This window comes from Myxine glutinosa, chromosome 6 (assembly GCF_964187855.1).
Source record: "Myxine glutinosa chromosome 6, kmMyxGlut1.1, whole genome shotgun sequence".
Classification (NCBI taxonomy): domain Eukaryota; kingdom Metazoa; phylum Chordata; class Myxini; order Myxiniformes; family Myxinidae; genus Myxine; species Myxine glutinosa.
In genome coordinates, this window is record NC_136266.1 from 142758204 (window position 1) to 142769652 (window position 11449).

An 11449-nucleotide genomic window follows, 5' to 3' on the forward strand; every position below is an offset into this window, starting at 1 on the left:
CTTGTGAAGGTTCCCATGCCAAAGTTACGGCATCACAGAACGACCTTGTTCAAGAGGGTTACAAACCTTTTATTTCAGAGGGGTTTGTGTCGCTGGATGGAGACTTGACTAACCAGAGACCTGTTAGGGTATTGAGGGACACAGGAGCACATCAATCTTTGATGCTTGAAGGCATTTTGCCATTGTCAGAGAAGACAGCAACTGGTGTTAGTGTTCTTTTACAGGGGGTTGGTGGCTATGTTAAAGCTCCTCTTCATGTCATCCATTTGAAGTCTGATTTGGTGTCAGGACTGGTCACCGTAGGTTTACAAGCCACCCTTCTTGTAGAGGGAATCTCTTTTATTATCGGGAATGATTTGGCCGGTGGTCGAGTTTTTGGTAATCCAATGTTGGTTGAAAAGCCCAGTATGGAAAATAACACCGCACAGTTAGAGCAGGAGATTCTGGGTATCTTTCCATCCTGTGCAGTGACTCGTGCTATGGGTAGGAAGCGCTCTGAAGAGAAGGAGAAGGAAGGCGATGTGGATTTGGGTTCCTTGGAGGTATTGGAGGAAAATTCTGAAAGAGATAATAGGAAAGGGAGTGACATCAAGGAACTTAAGGAAAAGGTCGCATCTGGAACCAATGAGGAAATGGAGTGTCCGTCGGAGACATCTGGGAACGAGGTTGAGCAAACAGTGCTGGTCCGAAAGAGACTTGTTGAAGAACAACACAGAGATTCGGAGATCCGGAGTTTAATTGGTAAAGCCGTTGCAGAGGAAGAGGCTATGAAGATACCTGTTGGTTACTTCATGAAAGGGGAAATACTCATGAGAAAATGGAGACCACCGGAGGTGCCAGCAAACGATGAGTGGAAAGTTCATTACCAAATTGTGGTGCCACCACCATACCGGAAGGAGATATTGAGTTTGGCGCATGAGACACCTTTGGCCGGGCACCTTGGAGTGAACAAGACATGTGAGAGAATATTGGTACATTTTTTCTGGCCAGGATTGCGACGTGATGTGGCGGAGTTCTGCAAATCTTGCCATTCTTGCCAGTTGGTGGGAAAACCTAATCAGAAAGTCCCATCCGCACCTTTAAAACCCATTCCAGCTTTTGAAGAGCCATTCAGCCGTGTCATTATTGACTGTGTAGGCCCTTTACCTAAAACTAAGGCTGGACATCAGTATTTGTTGACCATCATGTGCGCTTCCACAAGGTTCCCAGAGGCAGTGCCCCTTAGAAAAATTACTGCGGCAGTTATTGCGAAGGCCTTGATTAAATTTTTCACTTTGGTTGGCCTACCTAAGGTCATCCAGTCTGATCAGGGTTCCAATTTCATGTCAACGCTTTTTCAGCAAGTGGTATACCTGTTGGGAGTGGAGCAAGTAAGATCAAGTACTTACCATCCCGAGAGCCAAGGGGCCTTGGAAAGGTTTCACCAGACATTGAAGAATATGATCAGAACGTATTGTTTTGAATGTGACAAGGATTGGGATGAAAGAATACCCTTATTGTTGTTTGCTATGAGGGAATCTGTTCAGGAGTCATTGGGGTTCAGTCCTTTTGAACTTGTGTTTGGACACGCAGTGCGAGGACCGTTGAAATTGGTGAAAGAACAGTGGCTACAGGAGAAGTCACAGTCAACAGTGGTGGAGTATGTTTCAACGGTTAGGCACAGATTGGCAAAGGCTTGTGAAGTTGTGAGAAGAAACTTGAAAGTGACAGGACAAAATGAAAGTGAGACATGACAAGAAATCACAGATAAGAAATTTCAGTCCTGAGGACCGAGTATTAGTGTGTTGCCTCCTGTTCCAGGTCAGCTACTACAGGCGAGATATTTTGGTCCCTATGCAATCGAAAGGAGGGTTAATGAATCAGATTACATGGTGGCAACTCCCGACCGACAGAAAAAGCAGCAGCTGTGTCATGTCAACCGACTGAAGAAATATTATGAGAGGAAGCCTGTGAAAAAAATGGTTCCTGTCTCACCTGTCGTGCCTGTAGTCGGGGTGCAAGAGAATCCAGAGGTTGAGGCCGGTGTGAAGTTTGATAACTTTGATGACCAGGCTTGTCCCAGATTGACGAACACGGAAGTGTTGAGTCATTTAGATGAGAAATTAGGTCATTTGACGAGGGAACAACAAGGACAACTGTCCAGCCTAATTTTTGAGTTTGCACATTTGTTCACAGATGTACCTGGTCATACTGACTTGGTATATCATGATATTGAGGTGGGGGAAGCCACTCCTGTGAAACAACACCCCTATCGTATGAACCCTGTGAAGATGGATTATCTTCGGAAGGAGGTTCAGTATATGTTGGAGAATGACATCATCGAACCAAGCAGCAGTGAATGGAGCTCACCATGTGTGTTGGTTCCAAAACCCGATGGCAGTTTTCGCTGTTGTACGGATTTAAAATGGGTTAATGCAGTGACCAAGACCGACTCATATCCCATCCCGAGGATTGATGACTGTATTGATAGAATAGGCCCAGCTAAATTTGTAACGAAATTTGACTTGCTGAAAGGGTATTGGCAGATTCCTCTTACTGATAGAGCCAAGGAAATCTCGGCTTTAGTCACACCAAATGGGTTGTATCAGTACAAGGTTCTTCCCTTTGGATTGAAAAACGGGCCTGCTACATTTCAACGGCTGATTAATAAGCTCATTGCAGACCTTGAGGGCGTGGAGGCTTATCTGGATGTCGTCATCATCCACACCATGACCATGGAAGATCATATTAAACAAATTCATGCATTTTTCAAGAAATTGACCGAGGCAGGGTTGACCATCAACTTATCTAAGAGTGAGTTTGTAAAAGCACAGGTGGTGTTCCTAGGCCATGTAGTAGGTCAGGGTCAGGAGCAACCGGTGACAGCCAAGATAGAAGCCATTGATCGCTTCCAAGTTCCAAAAGGGAAGAAGGAGCTTATGAGATTCTTGGGTATGGCAGGTTGGTACCGGCAGTTCTGCAGGAATTGTTCTGATGTGGTAGCCCCTTTAACGAATTTGCTGAGGAAAGAGACCAAGTTTGTTTGGGATGACAAATGTCAAGCTGCCTTTGCCCACGACAAAGCGATATTAATGAGCTCTCCTGTCCTCGCAGCCCCGGATTTTCAAGAACCATTCAAGTTGGCCATTGATGCAAGTGATGTGGGGGCTGGGGCAGTTCTATTACAGGAAGATGAGGATGGAGTGGATCACCCGGTGTGCTACTACTCCAGAAAGTTTAACAAACATCAGGCAAATTATGCCACTGTGGAAAAAGAGACCCTTGCTCTCCTGCTAGCGCTTCAGCATTATGAGGTGTATCTGGGAACTACTACCTTTCCTATAAAAGTCTTCACTGATCACAACCCCTTAACCTTCATTCAAAAAATGAAAAATAAAAACCAGAGGTTGATGAGATGGAGTTTGGCTTTGCAGGAGTTCAACTTGGAAATTGAGCATGTAAAGGGCAGGGGCAATGTCGTTGCTGATGCTTTGTGAACTAACTTTGGAAATTTCTGTAGGTTGTTTGGAAGTTTTGTTGCTTTATTTTGGGAAATATTAATTATCGTTACTCACGGGAATTGATGATTTGGGTGTGAGTTTTACTTTTGTTTGTTAAAAGAGTTTTTGCCTGCAAACTTTGGGTTTCCCAGGAAATGGATTCCTGCGACAGAGTTGTTATCGCTGTGACGGATCAACCTGCATGTCAGGTTTTGCGGTCGATTCCGAAGAGAATCGTGGGAGTGCCGTTACGCCACGAGAATGGGCCGTCGGCCATTTTTACCTCACGCAGGACTTGCGCTTCGCTCAAGGTTTCATCTCGCTTCGACCATTTTCACCGCATTCAGACGTTGATCTGGTGTGTGTGTGTGTAACGTGGCTTTTGAGTGGAAAATCTGCGTGTCGCCGATTTGGAGCCGTGAAACGTCCATACCCGAGGGACGTGAAACGTCCATACCCAACAGCTTTCTGTTGTGCCATTGTACCTTACAACTGGCAAATGGCTTGGGGATCGAAAAAAATACCCGCACTGTTTGCCAAGACTTCTTTTGAAGATGATTGACGACGTTCAAAAATCCAAGTCCAGAATGGTGAGCTGCTGGACAGCTTCACATCAACTGCAATGTCTGAAGGTTCCTTTGTGATGTCGACAATCACCTTGTTTGTTACCTCTCTCACCGAAGGTGATGTTTTCACCCCTGTCTCTTTGCCTGTGAACAGGATAGCTCAAAAAGTTGTGGACGGATTCGGACGAAATTTGGCGGAGAGGTAGTGTATGTGACAAGGACAAAATGATTCGATTTTGGTGAAGATCCGGTTCTGGCACATATAATTTGTTAAGTTATTCTTCACCATTGGGAGATAGGGCCGAAAACGATACATAGCAGGATATCTCAAAAAGTTGTAGACGGATTTGGACGAAACATGGTGGACAGGTTTGGGTGTATGACAAGGATGAATAGTTTCGATTTTGGTGAAGATCTGAATATGGATTCGGATACGAAAATTATTAAATCTTTTAAGTGCTTCTTCAACATTGAGAGATCGGGCGAAAAGCGATATATAACATGATATTTTAAAAAGTTATGGACGAGTTAAGACTAAACTTGGTGGACGAGTTGGTTAGGTGACAAGAACAAGCTGATTTGATTTTGGTTCAGGTCCGAATCCATATCCGGTCTATCAGTGGGATGCAAAACGTAAACTGTTCGGCCTGGCAGAGGTTATGCGCTCTACCGAGTGTCATTCTAGTTTGAAGTGTTATCAGAACTTTTTCCACTGTGCCTCAGGATTAAACGAGGGCACTTTAAGAACCCAAACCAGAGCTCAAAAAGTTTTAGGGAATTATTTTCAGACAAGTCTTCGGAAGGTTCCGCAAATCCTTACGCATTGCCGAATTCATGCGGGCCGAGGTTCCATCATACCCAGGACTTGTGTCCTTCCCTGGATATAGATGGCATTTGCCAAAATGGGAAAGCAGCAAATGGGTGTGGATTTTATTGTTCCACTTATGATTCTCATCACAGCATTAAGCTGAACATTAAGAGATTTGGTTTGTGAGTTGCCTGGCCTAAACGGTGTGCAATACTCAGCAGTGGAGTCCACCTGTATGAAGTGTGTGCACCTCAGTGCCATGTGTTGTGCCCGCAAGCTTTCGGAGAAAAGGAGTTCTTGCTTTTGCCTTTTCACATATATTTTCCAGATGAACTTTTTAACATAAAGCTTCTGTCCAAAGTTACCCCCAAGTTCTTTAGATAAGACGTGCATGGCTTGGTGGTCGAGTGGGTAAAGCTTTGTTGCATTGCCCTCATTGATGTACGTTTTATTCCCATGGCTGCTGTATGGAAATGTACACACCTTGTGATGCAGTGGCGATGAATGACGATGTGTGTTTACAAGTGGGAATAAGAACCCCTTGTGTTTTAATAGAGCAATGATAGTAATTCAGTGATTGTAGTATTTTAGCCTAAATTAAGAATACATTATCCAACAAACAAAAATGCCAGAGATTGCAAAGGAACCAAAAGTATAGACTATTCAGTCTTGTAATATCAAGCAGGAAAGATTGAATCCATGAAAATTCCCAAAATGAGTAACAAATGTCTGGCCAAAAGTATGTTTGAGGTGGATACAGAAATCAGGAGATTGGCTGTGTCCAATTATATTGAACATTCAACTTTGGAGTTTGGTTAACTAGTGTAACTACATTAAACAGATTAGCAATAAAGTTCCGAGATCAGCGAGTATGCCATGTGGTGCAAGATTCATTGATATGCCACCACTCACCACTTGTCCATTGTGTATTCCAGGCTCGTTGATGACTTGGTCAACGAGGCAGGCGGAATTGCCGCCACTACGTTGTCTGTCAGAATCCAACGTGAGAATTGGTCATGTTGATCATTGGTAGACCCAAAATCAGTTTCAGATTCTTGTCGATCATCCTTCATGGAATGTCTGGTTAGCTCATATTTTGGTGCCCGGTTACCATCATAGCTCGGTATAAGAGCGATCAATGAGTGAGAGAAAACGTGACCAGTATACATTGCTGAACCGAGATACACTCACAGATGGCATGGGAGACAAAAATTAAAAAGTGTGACACCATTGTTTTTGCTCAACCTCTCATGCATAACATCACATACCGTATTACCAAAAGTATTGGGACAGTAAGGAAATATGAAGAGTTAATAACAACTTCATTCCATTTTTAATAGGGTGTTGCTCTACCTTGGACAGCAAGCATAACGAGCACAGCTCCCTGTACCAAATATAGCTAGATATCAGGCATTCAGTGGTCTGTTGATTCTGTAACTCAGCAGTAATTCCAAGACGTCCTAGAGATGTTTGATTAGGTTTAGGTCAGGGCTATGCATTTTCATGCTGGTAGATGTAAATAAAAACCTCAACTGAGTGATGAATCAAAGAGGCATTACCCAAAATGTCACAATAACAGAATGCTTTGCAGTGTGGGAAAAATATTCGCAGGCAGCTTGGGAGGGGTTGTTTCAAGTTTGGGTGTGCCATTAGTATCCCATTACTTTTGGTAATCAATTGAAAAAAATAAAATAATAAATAGGACCACTTGGCCTAATGTTGAAACCCAAATGTGGTAGTATTCTGACTGGTGGCTCTGGAGAAGAAGATTTTTGAAGGAATTTACTAAGTCTGCCATTTTGACACACTTAAAGTCATGACCAGAACGAGCTTTGCAATCCCCATTACCAGTCAGGAGCAGAACCTTGCTGCCAAATCACAGCCGGATTGGCCCAGCGGTTCGGCCGGAGAAGTCGAAATAAGAGATGGACAGACGGACGGACAATCAGTGCACGATGACAATACCTTATCTGGAATTCCAATTCCAGACAAGCTAAAAGCAGTGAATTGGTTCGAGAAAACATTTCGTTCATTCATTTGACATTGGAAACAGATCAGGAAGAAATAACTGGCCACCTATTATGAGCTGTGGCTCCAGAACACCGGACAATCTTTTGTTGAACTTTTCAACTTGGTGTTTAACATACATGTTTATACATACGGTATGCTTATTTTTAATTCCATTAAAATTCTCCCATATTGTGTTTCTCCTCCACTATCTTCCTGCTTATATTGTTTTTCCTGCGTTTATGTAGTCAAAGCAGTTCCCAAGGGTCATAATGTGCGTGTTACTTATCACCACCGTCTTATATTATGCAGATGTGACTGTTCCTCTTTTATATTCTTTAAATAGATTGCAATTTAAGTAATCCGCCAAATCTTAAGAAAAAATAAATCTTGAGAAAAACTTCCATAATACATGTTAGAAATTGTATTGAGAAATTTCTGAAACTCCCACACACCTAAAGAGGACATCCGCTGGAACCCCAAAAGGTTCCGCAGAAAGTTTGGCGGAGTTAGCCCCAAAACTAAGGGAGTAGTTTGGGGATGAACAGACAGACAGACACTCCTGCTTTATTATATAGACTAGTGGGACACCCGTGGGAAACCCACGCGCATAGACGTGTATGACATTTGGACATCTTGAGTTAGATGTTGCATGTAGAGTTTTCCAAAATGGGTACTGCCAATTCAACAGATCCAGAAATTATGTGATCCACACAATATATTTACTTTACATAATATGTGAATACATGTCCATGCACATGGGAAATACAGTTTGTAATGTGTAATTACACGTAATGTAAAATGTGTTTAAGATCTCAAATCTAGCCCCCTTCCCCTTCCCTCCCCTCTCTCCCCCAACCATGTCACGCACACTTCACAGGGGAGAAGGGGAGGGGATCCCACACAGTGGAGAAGAGGGATGGTCAGGGGAGAGAGCAGAGAGGGGTGGGAGAGGGGGGAGAGTGAGACTTCTACTTTGACTTGAGAGGAGGGAGTGGAGAGAACCTTCCTTGACTGACTTACTTCTGTTGTTCATTTTTAAACTTAAAAGCATCGAATACACTTGGCTTTCCAAATTAAAAATTCCTTAAAACCAAACGTTATTATTTAATAAATATTGTATTCTATAGTTAGTCCACATATACAATTTATTACGGACAAAGTTTTTCGAAGTATTGTTTAATTATATAGGTGAAAAAAAGTTAACCCGCCTAAAATAAACTCTTCGTATACACGCCGGGAATATGAAAAAATATAATTACACTACAGTTCGATCTGCAACTTCAGTTTTCAGTTGCTGTACTTTTACTAAGGAATAATATAAATAACTAATTCCCTAATGGGAAACCCAACCCTCCCTCCTCTCCATCCATCTCCACCTCCTGACTCCTCTCCCCCCTGACTCCTCTCCAACCCCTTACTTCTCTCCCCTCCACCCTTCACTCCTCTCCATCCCTCACTCACCTCTCCATTCTTCACTCTCCTTTACCCCTCTCACTCTCCACTACCCCTCTCACTCTCCTCTACCCCTCTCACTCTCCTCTACCCCTCTCACTCTCCTCTACCCCTCTCACTCTCCTCTACCCCTCTCACTCTCCTCTACCCCTCTCACTCTCCTCTACCCCTCTCACTCTCCTCTACCCCTCTCACTCTCCTCTACCCCTCTCACTCTCCTCTACCCCTCTCACTCTCCTCTACCCCTCTCACTCTCCTCTACCCCTCTCACTCTCCTTTACCCCTCTCACTCTCCTCTACCCCTCTCACTCCTCTCCCCCCTCATTCTCCTGTCCCCTCACTCCTCTCCTCTCCCACCTCATTATCCAGTCCCCTCACTCTCCTCTCCCTCCTCTCCTGCCTTACTCTATGCCTTACTCTACTCCTTCCTCTCCCTCTCTCCTCTCCCTCCTCATCTGTATCCCCCGTCCCCACATCATGGCCGACAGATACATTCAAAATAGCTATTAGAATGCATTTTTAAAACGGCAATATTAGTCCGATTTTCTCACCCGCAACCAAGCCTTAAACCATCTTAGTGACTACGAAAAATGAAATCAGATGGTGAATTAGAGTTGAGATAATGCCGTGAAGGAGTCAGAAAGCACAAACCTAACAAAAGAGGCTTCGGAGGCCTTCAGAGCAAACAAAATGTGGTGGAGATTTGTTTTTGAAGCCCCACCCTCAATGGGTGCCGAACAGACCTACTGGAGGAGAGTATTATAGTGTCGACAACAACCCATACAGCCCCCACTCCCACCATCCTCCTCCCAAACATGATTAATAGTAAATATCATGATTTAAAACTTACCCTGTGCATCAACAAGCCCCATACTTCAGGACCTTTCCATTGGTGTTAAGAAGCACAAGGATTTGGATAGAACGCACCATCTACGAACCTTCGGCCTTTCTTGGGCTCATATCGTTGAGTTTTTGCAATACGGACAGGAAGATATCAACCTTTTGGATGAGTTGATCAGGAAATTCTCCAACTCTTTCACTGTGCAGAGGCACCCCCTTTCTCGCAGGTACACTTATGAGTACTTTCGGATTCCTAAAAAGTTGTTTTAGTCGGTTTATTCTACAATCCTTATCTGGCACTTATGATACATGTACAGGCCGCAATATTTACTTCATTACCAGGGGTGTCAGCGCATGCGTACTGAGCAATCTGTGGTGGATTACATCATTTTGAAAGTTCGTATTTCTGAGAATCAAGCAAAGAAGAAGCACTGACCATTTTAAAAGTCTTTGGCGTGACTCTGCCTCGGTCAGAATGAAACTACTGACCTTCCACACTCAGAATCAGAGCAGACACTTAAACTGTTAAGGCATAGAGGCTGGTACATGTGATATTATTTTATAAACCTCTTAGATACATTAATCAGTGTAAATGATGAGAGCAAGAACACGAGATAGGCCAAGATCAATCTTCACGTGGTAATCAATTCACTCAAAGAACAATGACACTTATAAACAACTGCAATGTGAAGATGATACTGTATAGCCATTTTCACTTCCTGAGCAAATATTGTACAAGAAAAAACATTGATTCCTGCTTGTTCAAAACCACCCATATCAGCCATCTTCTCAGCTGACTCTCAACAAGTCTAATCAGCCTCCAGTTGTTGAACAACTCTCGACAACTCCAATCAGCTTCCTGTGATCAACAGATCTCTACAGCTCCTTTCAGCTTCCTGTTGGTCTCCAACTCTCAACAACTCCAATCAGCTTTCTGTGATCAACAAATCTCAACAACTCCAATCAGCTTTCTGTGATCAACAAATCTCAACAACTCCAATCAGCTTCCTGTGATGAACAACTCTCAACAACTCCAATCAGCTTCCTGTGATCAACAGATCTCAACAACTCCAATCAGCTTCCAGTGATCAACAACTCTCAACAACTCCAATCAGCTTCCTGTGATCAACAGCTCTCAACAACTCCAATCAGCTTCCTGTGATCAACAACTCTCAAAAACTCCAATCAGCTTCCTGTGATCAACAACTCTCAACAACTCCAATCAGCTTCCTGTGATCAACAGATCTCAACAACTCCAATCAGCTTCCTGTGATCAACAAATCTCAACAACTCCAATGAGCTTCCTGTGATCAATAACTCTCAACAACTCCAATCAGCTTCCTGTGATCAACAACTCTCAACAACTCCAATCAGCTTCCTGTGATCAACAACTCTCAACAACTCCAATCAGCTTCCTGTGATCAACAGATCTCAACAATTCCAATCAGCTTCCTGTGATCAACAACTCTCAACAACTCCAATCAGCTTCCTGTGATCAACAGATCTCAACAATTCCAATCAGCTTCCTGTGATCAACAACTCTCAACAACTCCAATGAACTTCCTGTGATCAACAACTCTCAACAACTCCAATCAGCTTCCTGTGATCAACAAATCTCAACAACTCCAATGAGCTTCCTGTGATCAACAACTCTCAACAACTCCAATCAGCTTCCTGTGATCAACAGATCTCAACAACTCCAATCAGCTTCCTGTGATCAACAACTCCCAACAACTCCAATCAGCTTCCTCTTGGTCTCCAACCCTCTACAGCTTATTTCAGCTTCCTGTTGGTCTCCACTCTCGACAACTCATATTAGCTTCCTGTTGGTCTCCAACTCTCGACAACTCATATTAGCTTCCTGTTGGTCTCCAACTCTCGACAACTCATATTAGCTTCCTGTTGGTCTCCAACTCTCGACAACTCATATTAGCTTCCTGTTGGTCTCCAACTCTCGACAACTCATATTAGCTTCCTGTTGGTCTCCAACTCTCGACAACTCATATTAGCTTCCTGTTGGTCTCCAACTCTCGACAACTCATATTAGCTTCCTGTTGGTCTCCACTCTCGACAACTCATATTAGCTTCCTGTTGGTCTCCACTCTCGACAACTCATATTAGCTTCCTGTTGGTCTCCACTCTCGACAACTCATATTAGCTTCCTGTTGGTCTCCAACTCTCGACAACTCATATTAGCTTCCTGTTGGTCTCCAACTCTCGACAACTCATATTAGCTTCCTGTTGGTCTCCAACTCTCGACAACTCATATTAGCTTCCTGTTGGTCTCCAACTCT

The 11449-nt window shown here is 43.5% G+C and overlaps 1 long non-coding RNA gene across 1 annotated transcript; it reads left to right on the top strand.

Annotated features, from left to right (window-relative positions):
• The first annotated feature begins 3851 nt into the window (after positions 1–3851).
• Positions 3852–6085, top strand: LOC137430382 (uncharacterized). The gene is made up of 2 exons (XR_013623872.1): positions 3852–4069; positions 5789–6085. It is a non-coding gene; the product is annotated as an uncharacterized LOC137430382 (long non-coding RNA).
• The last annotated feature ends 5364 nt before the right edge of the window (positions 6086–11449 follow it).